This window comes from Paramormyrops kingsleyae, chromosome 4 (genome assembly GCF_048594095.1).
Source record: "Paramormyrops kingsleyae isolate MSU_618 chromosome 4, PKINGS_0.4, whole genome shotgun sequence".
NCBI lineage: Eukaryota > Metazoa > Chordata > Actinopteri > Osteoglossiformes > Mormyridae > Paramormyrops > Paramormyrops kingsleyae.
In genome coordinates, this window is record NC_132800.1 from 660,067 (window position 1) to 676,213 (window position 16,147).

General features: G+C 43.1%; 1 long non-coding RNA gene across 1 annotated transcript; it reads left to right on the forward strand.

Moving 5' to 3' along the window:
- The first annotated feature begins 5,095 nt into the window (after positions 1-5,095).
- LOC140589001 (uncharacterized) lies at positions 5,096-7,486 on the forward strand. Its single transcript, XR_011990178.1, has 3 exons — positions 5,096-5,484; positions 5,576-5,708; positions 6,291-7,486. It is a non-coding gene; the product is annotated as an uncharacterized lncRNA (long non-coding RNA).
- The last annotated feature ends 8,661 nt before the right edge of the window (positions 7,487-16,147 follow it).

Below are 16,147 nucleotides of genomic sequence, written 5' to 3' on the forward strand. Positions count from 1 at the left end.
TTGTAGTACGGTCCCCACGACGGTAGTGAAAATATAAGGGGCTGGTTATCAGGGGGCATGGATTTTGTGGCAGTTTCTACATTGGCGTTGCTGGTGGAGGGAGCTGCATTTGTGGTTTGTATTCTGCAATGGCTTGAATGTCCTGTGTATTAAGGCAAACTCGTGGGCGATTACATCGTCCACACAGCATAGAATTAATAAGAGTTGTTCACTGTCCTCCTGTTACTGTAAAATTCTGGGAAGTTGTGATTGTTCAACTCCACTGTGCACAGTTAGGAGCAACTCCAACTCCACCTAGCAGACATACGTACGAGGTGATTGAGGTATGGAATGATTCTGTCCCTGTATGGACTAATCATCCCCAAATTCTATTGCGTCCATGATTCACCCATATCATTGTGCTAAGGTTGAGCAGCACAACATGTTTTTCCAAGCCTCAGATCACAAGACCAGCAGATAGTGAGGATAGCTGAGAAGATCATTAGAGTCTCTCTCCCATCCATCATGCACATTCACATCACACATTCCATCCGCAAAGCCACCAACATTGTGGATGACCCCACCCACCCCTCACATTATCTTTTCACCCTCCTAGCATCTGGAAAAGCATTCAGGCCTTCACACCCAGACTCAGAAACATGGCGTCAGACTACTGAACTCTCAGGAACTGATCTGATACCACACACACAACACACACACACACACACACACACACACACACACACACACACACACACACACACACACACACACATAGGGTTATAATTATATCTTCGTGGGGACTCTCCATTCATTTCTATGAGGAAAACTGTAATCCAACATGACAACCTTAACCCCTACCCAGCCCTAACGTTAACCATAAGTAACCAAACCAAATACAAGACTTCTGGCATCTTTAGTTTTTTATTAGTATTGACAGATCTTTGTGGGGACCTGAAAAACACCCCCAAAGCATCAAAATAACAGGTTTTTATCACATTGCGGGGGACATTTGGTCCCCACCATGTAATATAAACCTAATCCACACACACAAACAGACACACACACACGTGTGCGCGCACATACACACACAGATTAGGTATCTGAGTCTTTGTGGGGATTCTCCATTCATTTGTATGGGCATAACCCCAATCCTAATTATGGCAACCTTAATCCAAAATCCCTGCAGTAGTAAGCAAGAAGTAACAGTAAGTAACCAAACAAAATACAAGACTTTTGGAATTATTATTCCTTTGATTGCATTAACAGAATTTTATAAAACTGAGTCAGTTTTTTCTTTTGGGGACCAAAAACATGTCCCTACAAAGTCAAAATAACATGTTTTTATAACACTGTGGGGACATTTGGTCCCCACAACATAATATATACATGACCACCCACCCAAACACACATAGACACAAACATACACAGACTGGCTTACGTATATCCTCTATAGATTCCTGAATGAAATATCTGCAAAGCAGTTATGGCATGGCGTTAGGTTTGAACATGCAGTTTTTAAGGACACTGCACTAATTTTAAACGAAACACTGCACTAATTCTAAAATGATTTTATATGAACGTTATTTAACATAAAATAAAATAGAAATCAAACCAAAATTTAGTCTATCAAAAAACTTGTATATTACATATCTTCGAAATTAAAAATACCAGGATACAGAATTTGAATAACAAGAACTATAGTCTTCTTTCTCAAAAGCGTGAACAGCTATCTGAAGACCTACTAGTTCCTGAATTGTAGATGTTGCCTATGAAATTCGCTGAGAGTTGACGTCGCCCTACCAACGTCGCTAAAATGCTAATTGCGTCAACAAGCTATGGAAATACAGCGGTGGTACACCCCCAATACAGCGGTATTACGCATTACCGTAATGCTGCCTAGCAAAAACATAATGTCATAAAAAAAATTACAGACAGACATTATAGACAGAGCTGCGTGGTTTCCTATTGACAAGTAGATACATGATTCGGGGGCTTGAAAGGCGGCTAGATATCCAATCACGCCCAGCTACAGTATGCACAAACTAAAGATACTACTCCTGATTGGACCAGCTACAAATTCGTCCCTCCCTGACAATAAATTCTTTGTTTTCATTCGTTGAAAATAATGACAATACATATCTTCATACTTTTCGACCAATTAAAAATCTCGGTGGTTTCAATAGTTCTAACAAAATAATTGCAGGTTGAACAAAAACTTTCTGACAGAGAGATGGCGCAGAGGTGAGCAGCATCTCTTCGTATGTTTCTTGCTATTTCTTCAGATTATGTTTTGTTAGCATACTTAATTCTATATTTATTTTTATGTTCTGATTGTCACGTTCGGCAACGGAGGCGAGCCGGGAAGCAGGCGACAGCAGCCAGGAAGTCAGGTAACGGGGTTTAATTGGCAAATGACAAGCACGCAGAGACATCCACGGACAATACAATGCCGAATCTGGCATACATGGGGAGACGCGGTCTAATATACACAGGACTAATCAAATGAAACAGGACACAGATGATCACAAACAGGAATGAACACAAGGTAATGAGGGGGCGTGGCACACATCGGGATCGGACGGAGCGGATCGTGACACTGATATAGTACATGCAAATTTTGCGGCACAATTGAAATATATTTATAATTAGTTGTTTAAACTGTAGATGCTGTGGCCATTATTCTAAATATGGTTGTTTATATTTAAATGGTAAGAGAAAATATTTGTGTTAAACTTAAAAACAATAAGACAATAACAATAAGACAATATATAAGTTCTCCTAGTGGTGTCCCGTCTTGCCCCCAGAGTGCCCTGTGCTGGTGTTGCCCCTGCCTACCCTGGTCTGTCTCGTCCCCTAATGGTGTTCGGTCTCTGCGCCCTTGTCCCGCAGCAGTGCCCATCTGGTGTCTTGCCCTGCCCTCTTCCACTGTGTCTCCCATCTTAGTGTACGTATAGCCTGCTGTCTTCCCCGCTGTCCCATCTGCTCCCTCACATGCCCTGTAAAAAGTGTCCTTCAGTCCTGCGATCCTCAGTCCAGTCATTGATGTTGCTGCCTGCATGTGCTCCCCAGTGTGTCCTGTGTCTAGTGTTCTTGCCTGATCCTCCCTACCCTGTTTGGACCCCTTGTGGTCTGTTTCCTTCGCCCTTCCTGTAGTGTAGTTTTCTTTAATAAAGCCCCTTTTGGTTTTCCTCCATCCCTGTCTTCGCCTCTGTCCTTGCCCTCGACGTGACACCATTACAGTGTGACCAGGTAAATGCTGCTAGCTGGACACCACACTACTGTAAATGCTACTGAAGGCTTACCTCAGTTTATCATTATTCCCTTCGTCTTGAAAGAGAACAGCAGCAAAAAGTGGGAAAATGATTTAAAAAATAAAGAACACTGTTCTGTTAGTAAGCTTCTTAAGGTAAAGTCATTTTAAATAATTAGAATAACTGATACTTTATTAATACCTGTGGAGAAATTGTCTTTACGCCTCCCTCAACTTGCTCTTTATAGAGTAATGTCTCCTAAGTAGACATTAGTTTTAAATGGCTTCAGTACAAAGGAGACCATCCCTCTGGATTGTACCAAAGTCTACTCTGCAGTACGCCACTTTTTAAAACCCTCCGTTTAACCCATATATCATAGAAAAACTGACATTAATACCAGTGGCTATAGGTATATTTGGTGCTTTCAGATGTCTGTGAATTCTTTTAATGTTTTCCCGGTGTCTGTAGAAATCGCTGAAGTGCTTCATGTCATACCTTTCAATGTGAATGAACCGAGTCATTATGCCTTGGTGAGAGCTGGCTAGGTATATGTTATACTCCACTAGGCCCACTTTTCTTCATAACTGTCATTCAGCAATATTCATTCCTTTCCTTATATTTAATGCCTCTGCTGTGCTGGGAGTCAGCTTCCATTGGGATCCATGCTCTGGATCAATATTCCGTTAACCTGAACTGTTCAACAGACTGCAGACCACATTCTGCAATTTCATCTGCTGTCTGACCACTAACAGGAAGTATAAAAGACAAGCACACCCTCAGAATGGATTCATATGTGGCCTTCCCAGTATGCACCTCTGTCAGCAGGTCAATGACAGATCTAAACCAATTTTGCCTGAGCTACGGAGCCCCTGCATCTCTGGACAGACCTAATCCATCTCTGGTCCAGTTGACACCCATAGGCACTGCTCAGGCTGAAGTTGACAGCCGCAGGCAGAATCCGTTGTGCGTGTTTCTCCTGACCGTTTGACCCCAGATGCCCCCCAGGGAGTACTATGTGGTCCTACCTTTTCTCCATGATGTCTCACTAAACTTGAGGCCTGATTGGTGGAATCCCAGCTGGTAGGACGAACGCTGAGGAGGGACGTACATAAGTTATTGTGTTGCTATAGAAGAGGAAAGATCTTAGTTTTGCTATCTGTTGTTGCATGGCTTGGATACAAACAATACTGATTAGCAGGGATTAAAATAGGAATAGGAGACATTTAAGATCTACCCTGAAGATTTTTCAAACCAGTCATTTAGATCAGGAAATTCATATACATAATAGCCAGCTGAAACTTTATAAAACTTCTGTCAGAACAAATAAATACATTTTTAATCTGAAAAATAATAAATAAAAATGGGAGGATGGTGCTAAAGGGGTCTAGTTTCAATCTTCCAGCCTGTCAGCTTAACATTTATAGAAAGTGCCAGACAGTAAATCACCTTTGCCAAGTGAATGAAAGAAGCTTGACCTCGTTGGATGATGGACTAAGAGCAGTGCTAAACACCGCTCACGCCCTGACTCCCCCCACCTGTCCCAAAGCAGGATGCATGGGGAAGTGCGGGGAAGCATTGGTGAATGCTGGTGAAGGTGCCGCTATTGCAACTTCAGACAAAGGCACCAGGACTTCGAGCCTCAGTGCCGAGTCTCTGAGAGCTCATCAAAACACTGACGGGCCAAGCAGCCCAGCAAATGGAATGTTGTCTTTCCCAGGAATGGATGCCAGAGGGCTCCAAAAATCTGCTGTGAGCCATAGACTGTGAGTGTCTGTGCCTTTGTTTGTGTACAGAGTGAAGGTGCCACTCACAGCCGGTTTTCCCACCATGCTGCTGGGATGGAGAGCTGCTCATGCGGAGACTGCTGGTCCAGCAGAAACCTGTGGCACGCCAGCAACACTGAATATGGTGTTGGGTCCAGCACTGGCGATGCATTGTTTGACCCTGTCGACCCTGTGTTTCACTCTCCCAGAACACCCTAAGGCGTGATGGTAATGGAGCCCCTGTGCCAGAAATTGAGGGCTGATTCTATGCATGAGTCGTCTGCATGCAGTCCCAGCATGCTCTGGGCTGGAGACACGTGTGGAGCCGCTGAGCTGCAGTGTGCTTGGGTAACACTGCCTTCAGTGACTCACAGAGCCGTGCTGTGTTGCTTTGGAAGGCTTCTCTTCTTCCACACAGGAACTCACAATAGCAGAGCCCGAAATGACAGCCCTCCACAGGAACACACAGTGCTGTGTGCATATCCCTGGTGGGTGTGCACATCAATCTCACTGATTATACCCAGTGACTGACTGCTCCTGTTCTGTCCAAAACACGCCTCTTGGGTCTCATGTTCTCAGCATTCCCTGGAAGAGCGGTCCCCTGGCTGAGTGCTGTAGAGGGAGTCTGTGATCTGGCTAGGATCTACGTCCATGTGGACAGATGTATCGTAGACAACCAGAGTTCCTCCCTGGCTGTTCTCTCATTATCCAGGTAAATATTTCATTATCCAGGTAAAATTATCGAACCCTTTCAAAACTGTTTTGCTCCTTAAGCAAATTAATTGAGTTGATTTTGTTGAAAAAGGAGGAAATTAATTCATTTAGGCAGACTCTCAAACATGCCTGTCGGTATGTCGAGCCCACACTCACTGAACACCAGGGGGCAGTGCCCACACCCACAATGGCACCTGGGATTTTTTTGCCACATGTACTGATGATAGTGTCACATGAAGAGCATGGTTGATCGATCTCTGATGAGATGATGAGTGTTCACTGGTCCAGTACGTTTCCTCGCATACCGACTTCCCCAGAATATATGGTTCTGATGTGTTTTGGGTCACCGATGCCCTCAGTTTGGTGCTGATAGATGAAGGTTTGGGTCCGTTAGGTAGCTAGTGCCACGGCGCACACCTGTGGCTGAGCGTGCCGGCTCTTGTAGGCCTGGCAGTGGGCCCATCCAGATCGGGCTCCCGGCTGTTCCAGCTTGTGAGGAGGACAAGCAAACCCTGGGCCCACTGGCCCTCAGGAGCCTGTCAGAGCGCATGTTAAATTAGCCATTTGTTTTTGCTCACAGGGAGGTCTGCACACAACACTGATGTGGAACGAGGGCTGGCCTGCCTGTGGTTCAGCAAGGACCCACTCCATGCATACTAGCTGTAACAGGTCTTTTACCGTCACACACGCTGCCGGCGGGCAGGACAGCAGGACACAGAGAACGGCTGTCAGAGGCCCCACATCACTCAGATCTCCCTCATACAGAAGGCCGAGTGCGAGTGGCCCCCGCCACCCTCGCCGGGCCCAGCCCAGCCTGGCTGAGCTGCAGTAAGAGCGGAGTGCTTGGAGGCCATAGATCCCAACTGGAGCACAGAGATCCTGTTTGAAGAGTGGATCCCCTCAATATCTCTGTGTCACTGTTAATTTAAGTGCATCTCTCAACCTGTGTCTGTCACTCTAAGTGTATCTCCCAGCCAGAATCCATCAATCAAGTGCATCTCTCAACCTGTGTCTGTCACTCTAAGTGTATCTCCCAGCCAGAATCCTTCAATCAAGTGCATCTCTCAACCTGTTTTCTGTCAGTCTAAGTGTATCTCCCAGCCAGAGTCCATCAATCAAGTGCATCTCTCAACCTGTGTCTGTCAGTCTAAGTGTATCTCCCAGCCAGAATCCATCAATCAAGTGCATCTCTCAACCTGTGTCTGTCAGTCTAAGTGTATCTCCCAGCCAGAATCCATCAATCAAGTGCATCTCTCAACCTGTGTCTGTCAGTCTAAGTGTATCTCCCAGCCAGAATCCATCAATCAAGTGCATCTCTCAACCTGTGTCTGTCGGTCTAAGTGTATCTCCCAGCCAGAATCCATCAATCAAGTGCATCTCTCAACCTGTGTCTGTCGGTCTAAGTGTATCTCCCAGCCTGTATCTATAAGTCTATCTCTAGAGTGTTTAACAGCAGCAACAGCTTGTTAGCTACTTTTCTTTATTTGTTTGACATTCTGATTATTTGGTTTTAAATTTCTTACAAATTACTTCCCAGGTACAAACTGATATTAAAATAATATAAAAATTCCAACAAACTGCCAGGCATCTGGCTTGAGACTGTAAGGATTGCAGTCCCTTAATGACAGGTGGGAACAGTTTCTGAAGCACGGTCCCCTTTAAAACCACTCTGGAGAATAAGGTCCCTTCACAGAGCCCTGCTGCACGACACTGAGCTGAGGACAAGCAGGCTAACATTTGAATTAGCATCCCTGCACGCATCTGCCTTCTGGAGTGAAACCCAAATCACCCCACTGTGCAGGTTCCAGGCTGTATTTGGTTCTTGTGTTCAGAAGCCTCTAATGTTACTGTGCTGTCGCTGTCACCGACAGTGATTCATTCTCTTGAATATCCATGTTTATTTAATGTGTGATCTGAAGCCTGTGATGTCATTGTGATGTTAGTGTCTCAGACAGTGATTCATTCTCTTAGTTGAATATCCTACTTTTTATAAAGTTTGTCTGTTCAGAATTCTGTGTCATTGAGTTGTTACTGTGCTGTCACAGTCCAAGACACCGCCTTGGTTCATAATCCTCCTGTTGAATGGAGGGTCCCCACAAAGATGTGAATACAAACATGTCACATATGCTGTCTTGGTTCACTCTACTACTGTTTATTTAGTTTATGTGTTCAGAAGCCTGTATCACTGGGCTGTCCTCTGTTAATTTCCTGTCACTGATCCGGACAGCATAACTTTAATGAATAAATCCATCATGCTCCAATGGGGCAGGAAAGCTGTATGTTTGCCGCTGTGAGATTTCTGTGTGTCTGCCCATGCTACCTGCATCCCACTCCACCCCCCCAGGCAGGTTGCTTTCTGTCCCCTGGCTTCCCATACCCCTGATCACCCTGGCAGAGATGTACTTCCACTTTGAATGAGACGATTGTCAACTAACCTCACAGGTCAACAGTTACAGGTCAGCAGGTGCCTTTGCTGAAATGTTAGTGTTGGCTCCGTGTCACACCATCCATATGGAACAGTTTGTTTGGTCACGTTTCCCCCATTATGACACCCTTTGGCCATCTGCTCCTGGTCACATGTTCTAATGAGCCATACATCAAACAGGTTTGTGGGGGAGGGGTGTTCAAGTGATTAAAGACAGGGAGGAGACAGACTGTCATGCATCTTCACGAGCCCCGCTTTGCTTCTGAAAATCAGGACTTGTTTCTGTACACTTGTTGCGTGTCCTAATTTTACCCACTACTGGCGGTGATTCCCATATATCAGCACTATATCTGCCTTTTCATAATCTGTAAACCTAGGTACTGTGATGTATATTCTGCCTGTTCATGGGGTAATCTCTAATCTAATCTAATCTAATGTGTATTCTACCTCTACATGGGATAATCTCTAATCCCAGTAAGCATTATATGTATTCTACCTCTACATGGGATAATCTCTAATCCCAGGATCTGTGATGTGTATTCTGATTGTTCCTGGGGTAATCCCACAACCAGCAGTGTATATTTCATCTGTTCATAGGATAATCAGAATCAGAACTTTACTGCCATTATGTACCAACATACCAGAATTGTTTGTGGTCCAATGCCAAACATGAAGTACATAATATTAAAGGAGAAACACTTCACAGAATACTATGTATAAAAATAGGAATTCAACAAAGCACACAAACATGTACAGAGGACCTCCACGATCATACAGATGATAGAATGAAAGAGATCTTATGACAACAATGAACATAGAAGAGGAGAATTATCCCTGGCTGAATGGACTGCATGTGAGTGACAGGGATACTGAAGTACTAGGTGAGTTTATTTATCCCTTCTGTTCCTCTTCTGATCAACATCCTTGTTTATTAAATCAGCATTCACGTAGTGCTATATTTACATCAAAGTGAAGTGCTGCTTTCTAAATTCCATTTTTAAAATGAATCCTGGGTCCAGATTATGGAGAAGTGCCTACTGGGAATTGCATTACAGAAATGATGGCAAAATCGTAATTTTATGACTTCTACTAATAGTGAATGGCTCGCAGTGTTAATCACTAGCAAATGCACCACACAAGCATTCTATGTTCTTTTAGCGCCCCTTGTGGTGAAAACTCCTGCTGATTAAAAGATGGTAACATTAGCTTTGGCTTGGTTCAGCAAGCAGGTAGGAGAACCCGTGTCTGTAAATAGCCTACAGTATGTGAGATGGACTTCCATTCCGTCTCAAGTGTCCCCATGCTTCTTGGAGTTCAGACACAGAGTAGGACACCTGAGTGAAGTGTTGTGGTTGTGATGGGCTCTGCTCTGGCAGGAGGTCATCTGAGCACGGGAAGGAAGAGCACAAAAGGACAGGGCTCTACAGTAGGCAGGTGGCCCAGTGCATACTGGGTGTATATAGCTGGGTCACCTTCCTTCAGTGTGGCCTGTGAATAAAATCCCTGAAAACTGAGCTTTACCTTCATTCAATGAGAAGCACCTCTTAAAATATATTTGTCTATAGTCCAAATGAAATGTTGAGAGGGGGGCTCCTTTAATGTAAAGTGTTATTACTGCTTGAGGAGCAGCACTGATGGCTTTAATCTTGGACGACCAATATACTCTTGCTTTTTATGCCATAAGCTTCTACTTGTTGCCATGTCTACATGTCCTTCTGCTAGTGAGGTACTCACACGGTCTAAAGGGCAGGTGCTCAAACAGGGCTGTGTGGTTCTCAGTGGATTTTGCATGAACTTCAGTTATTGAAAAGGGACAGATTATTTAAACATACTGCCAAAGGAAGGCATCATTTTATGAAATTTGAAATAAAAAACACACACACATATTTGTATTCATATCTTTGTGTGGACTTTCATGTCATTTCTACAGGAAAAGTTTTTTGATTGCAGTCATGGATTTTTATAAAACTTAGTTTCCCCTTGTGGGGACTGATAAAGTGGTCCACACATTGTCAAAATAACAGGTTTTACATTACTATACAAACACAAACCGATGAATGCTTTAACATTATTTTCTGCAAGAGTTTCAGACTCATCTGTTTATTTTTATATACCCACTTAGTGTACAGTGAGGGATTGGGTGCAAGGTAAGAATAACTTGGGAAGCCACACCTGTTACCAAATCCTTCAATGTGGGCTAGTGCAGATATTTGGCAGCTACAACAAAAGCTGCATGTGAACAGAACAAGGCAGTGGTGTGAACAGATCTTTGACTCATGATGCAGTGCTCTGCTCACTCTTGGAACACACTCTTGCACACTTTGTAGTAAGCAGTACCCTAAAACACTCTTTGGGGTCATTTCGTACCTTAGAGGGGTTTAAAACTCCATTTAACCGTACTAAATAGCAACATATCATGGTGAAATCAGCAAAACTAAAAGTTATTCAGATTAATAATAATTGCATAATTGTCTGTTTAATCTGATATTATAATTATTGCGATACAGTCACATGACCTTTCACCACGTGCAGATTCATTTCATTCCATCACTCTGTCTGGGTACTTAACATTTTTGTTATGTTTTTTTAAACTTTGTTGATAAAATTTGATGAAATTTGGATGGCATCTGGCTTGTGTTAATATTTTGTTTATTTTTACTCTAAAATATAATAAACATTGTGGTATGAACTGTAGAGGGGAAAGTGTGGGCAAAGTATCTTGGTGTATTCTCGGGTAAGTAAAAGCATACAGTAAATCGCTGGCTTATTATTCATCATATATTATTGTATACATTTTTGCTATCTTAATATTGTCCTGTTACGTTAAGCCATTTATTCTGTGTTGTAATGTTAACATTACAGTGCTGTGCCTGTTTTCATTATTACGACTAATTTGGTTTGATTGCACATAAGTGAATGTTTTGTAGGTAAATTACACATCGATTTATTTGCTGTTGCATTATATTTATTCACTAGGTCAACCACTCCCAGCAAACTTGCGTTACTCCCACAAGAACCATGTTTCTTATCAAGAAAGTTGGAGAAGTTCACACTATACTATGTTTTACATATTTGTTTGCGCCTGGATGGTAGAGGCTGTTCATGCTGAATCCAATTAAACATTGAAATATAGTTTAGGATTATTTAGAGCGTGTTAAGGCTGTGAGCAAGGAAGCATAGAACACAGAGGTGCAAGTTTTATTATGTATATATTTAAATACAAGTAAAAAACAAAAATCATTTAAGGGCTCAGGAGAGAGGCCGTCGCTTTGAGGAGGTGGGTCAGAAACCACAGGCACCATGTTTATATGGCTTCCAGGGTGAAGAGCTCTGAAAAGCAGAAATAAAAATGTCCTTGTTAGTGTGACACATAAAGAAATACGACATCCTTCAATATGCTGATCCCCTTCCTCATCATTTTTTCCTCCTCTAGTCACTATCAATGGGAATTCCATTGATCCCTTCCTCTTTTTTGAGTGGACCTCCTCACTCTCCATCTCTGTCTGTTCTCCTATTTTACACCTCTTCTTCTCCTCTCTCCTTTGCCTAGGCTCCATGCTCCTCATCCTTCCATTCATGTTCTCGTTTTCTTTCACACTTCCTTCCTCTGCCTTGTCTTTCTTCTCTTTCTCTCTCATGGCAACAATCTCTTCTGTACACTTACTCAAAAACCCCTTGATTTCCATTTCCAGCTCAGAAGCTGAATTTTCTAAATCTTCTAATTCATGCAATATAAAATCCACCATCTCCCTCAGTTTCTCCTCTCGTCTTTCCTCCAAGAAATCAATGCACGTTTTCACATCCATTATGAATCTGAGGGTACAAGACAAGCAGCCGTTTATGACCTGTCTTAAACCGAAGACTCTCCCAATTAGGCTCCCTCACAAATGAGTGTGCAAACTGCAAACATGCAGAGTGGAGGTATGAAGCCATCCAGTGAGCCAATACACCTTTCATATGCCATTCATATTTTGCATATTAATTACGCACAATATATACAGTTAGTGAAGCGTAGTATATTTAAGTAATATTCAAAAAATTATTGACCATATTAATCTGCTTCTCTAAAAGAATTACTTCTCAAGCTGGACTGTACTCACCGTTTCGGATCAAACTGAAGTATTCTTCACACTTGATAGTGAAAAGAATATTATAAAATACTATTTCACTAATTTTGAAAAACTTCAAAAACGCAGAAATATTTGAAAGTCTACTGAAGCCAAGTCCTATTCACAATCAGCGGTGGCCATAGGCCTGGCTTTTGATTTCCCGCAGCTTTGACACTGGGTTCTTGTTTAAAATCTCACTGATCTGATTTTCCGTAATGCTTTTTAAGAAAAGGGGGACTATAACGGTCTCATTTTAAAATGTCACAGCTCCAGAGTCGTGCCGATGATTCCTGTGATATATGGACCCCTGCAGACAGTTTTAGCTGCCCACAGCTTCCCACATTGTTCACCATTTGGAAGTTTTTGCTTCCTCAATTTTTCTGAATATTTTAAACCAGTAACTCTGTGAAAAAGTTGGGCTTAGACTCTCCTGAGAGTAGGTTGGCTTTCCAAGGCTATGCAGTCCCACACACACACACACACACACACAGTCATGTAATCATATGTTTTTGGGCACTGCTCATTCATTTTTATGGGAAAAATGCTAAATAAGTAACCAAGCAAAATACTACAGTTGTTGAATTTTTTTTTTCTCATTGGAGTCATAGATTTTTATTAAATTGAGTTTTTCCTGATGGGGACCAGGAAATTGGTCCCCATAAGGGAAAAAAACAGGTAATCATCATGTTGTGGGGACATTGTGTCCCGATAAGGTAAGGTATACCTGCTCACACACACAAACACGCAGACACACACACACACATATTGGTGTACCTATCTAAATGGGGACCTTCCATTCATTTCTATGGGTGAAAAAAGACTCTAATCCTATTGACGGGACACATAACCCCCACCCAGCTCTAACCTTAACCAAAAGTAAGTTTCGAGTTTTACCAAACTTTGGGGACATTTTGATCAACAAATGTGATCTGTGCAAAGCCAAACAGACACCGACACACACACACTGATCAACATTAAAAGCACTGGCAAGTGAATATGCAAAATATGTAAAAAATAAAGTAAATAAATAAATAAATAAATTGATTATCTCATAACAATGGCAGTACAATATGTATGTGTGTGTGTGTGTGTGTGTGTGTAAATCCCTCATCCTACTGCCTTGAATGAGAGGATTTTTGTCACTCTATCTGGTGTTTTTTTTTTTTATCATTCCAATTTTTTATGAGTATGTCAATTTATTCCTCATAATGTCGCATCATTGTTTGCTATTTCTGGTTTGATTAGTGCTTTTAAAAACACAAATTTCCACTTATGCTACTGTAATAAATGGAACTATTTGTTCAATTAATGTTTTCTAGGGTCCTAATTTAAAGTATCACACAGAATCAAGGACTAAATTTGAAGACACAGATGCAGCAGCCACAGATTTCCACATGTGCTCCGTCAACAACTTGAGATACTGCTGTTCCTACGGTAAGATGATGTTCTGTCTGCGAGGGAGCTTGGAGCAGCAAAAACAAGGACCGGCATCATTACCGCAAAGATCATTACCGGGCGCACACACGCCCACACACACAAGCCAATTTAGAGACACTAATTTACCTAAGTACACCTCTTTCAATCTTGGGAGTAAAACAGAGGATCCAGAGAAAATTCATATAACACTAGGAGAACATGCAAACCTCACACACAGAGCAAAAGTGATCTTTGACTCCCAGCCCCCAAAGGTGTGATGTAACTTATGTGTCCTGAGCCTCTGTGCCGTCCAGACCCGAAAAATCACCCAACCATCAGTTTGTTTGTACTGGGCAGAGTCACCTGGGGCTCGTGCCAAGCAGCACAGGGCACAAGGCTGGGGTACATCCTGGGCAGGATGCTAGTCCATCACAGGTCATATACACACACACTCATACACTATGGGAAATTGTAGATGCACCAATTAGCCTAAACAATGTCTGCAGGAAAACATTCATGCATACACCGAGCAGCAGGGGCATTGCTAGAGATTGTGGGCCCCATGAAGGCATATCATATTGGGCCCCCCAGTCCAGACCAATCCAGCTATTCTCCCAATTTTTTAGGCCGCCTGTCATTCAGGGGCCCTTGGAATCATTGTAACTTTCCCCTGCCATTACGGCACCCCTGCCAAGGAGTGATGAGATTCAAAGCCCCAAACCCATCGGTGACAGACAACAGGGCCACCAGCTAAGCCTCCATGACACCCTACTTTCAAGTCAATACATACTTAAAAGTGTTGAAGTTTAAATGACCATGTGATAATTTCAATTATATTATATTGGGGTCAAAATGACCCCATATTAGTTTCATCATATTAACACAATTCATGTTTAATTGAAGTTACTGAAAACTACCAGCATTAAAGGATGTCAAACAAGCTTTTAAGTAATAATGTGGATAGTATTGGTAGGATAAGGGAAAACACACACACGCACACAGGTATTATTTTTCTAAACACACAGGTATTTTTTTTTTAAATAATAATTTTATATTATTTTTTTAATCAATCAGCATACCCTATACTGGTATAAACAATGAAATGACAAATGCCTTATATGGAGGGCCCTCTGTGATGTCAACAGAACAGAATTCCGGAACTGGTCAGTGATGTCATCGAAGGAAGATTTTTCTATATAAGAAGCAATTGCACCTTCACATTTCATTCTTAGAGACTCTCTCAAAGGAAGCACTGGTGAAAGAGAATCTAAGCTATATCGTTTGCATAATTTCATTATGGGTTTAAGTTGCACAAAGGTGCAGGGCCCTAAACAAAAAAATGTTCAGGGCCCAAAAAAGAAAGGCACTCTTCTCAGGTTCTGGAAGAAGCTGAGGAGGACTACGCCAAGAGATACAGACACTGCTACCATGGCTGAAGGTGGCATTGAGATGGCTAGTGATTGCCCTGCTGCCAAACAAGATGGTAACGTACAGCAGGAGAGCAGCCCACTTGACAAGGCTGGCTCAGACATGGCAATGGATGACAGAAAGCAGGAGAGCAGCCCTCTGGACGAGGCAGGCTCAGACATGGCAATGGATGACAGACAGCAGGAGAGCAGCCCTCTGGACGAGGCTGGCTCAGACCTGGAACTAGACGACGGACAGCAGGAGAGCAGCCCTCTGGACGAGGCTGGCTCAGACCTGGAACTAGACGACGGACAGCAGGAGAGCAGCCCTCTGGACGAGGCTGGCTCAGACCTGGAACTAGACGACGGACAGCAGGAGAGCAGCCCTCTGGACGAGGCTGGCTCAGACCTGGAACTAGACGACGGACAGCAGGAGAGCAGCCCTCTGGACGAGGCTGGCTCAGACCTGGAACTAGACGACGGACAGCAGGAGAGCAGCCCTCTGGACGAGGCTGGCTCAGACCTGGAACTAGATGATGGACAGCAGGAGAGCAGCCCTCTGGACGAGGCAGGCTCAGACATGGCAATGGATGACGGACAGCAGGAGAGCAGCCCTCTAGATGAGGCTGGCTCATGCTGGAAAAAGGTGACAGACAGCAGGAGAGCAGCCCTCTGGATGAGGCTGCCTCAGACATGGCAATGGATGACGGACAGCAGGAGAGCAGCCCTCAGGACGAGGCTGGCTCTGACATGGCAATGGATGACTGACAGCAGGAGAGTAGCCCTCTGGATGAGGCTGGCTCATGCTGGACAAACTGTTTTCCAGCAAGCTCACAGAATATATATTTTTTCATAATCATTTTTATATTTGTTTTGAAGAATAAAATATAGTTATTAAGGAACTGTGTGTGGTTTATCTGTTAAACTGACCACTGAACTTTAACATAAACAGAGGAAACATCACATAATGCTATAATCACAAATAACACAAATGCTTCGTCATGAAGCCCTGGGTTTCATCACAAGCGACGCTCTCTGTGAGCGAGTGGAGTCTTTGGCTATGTAGCCGTTCGTGATGGTG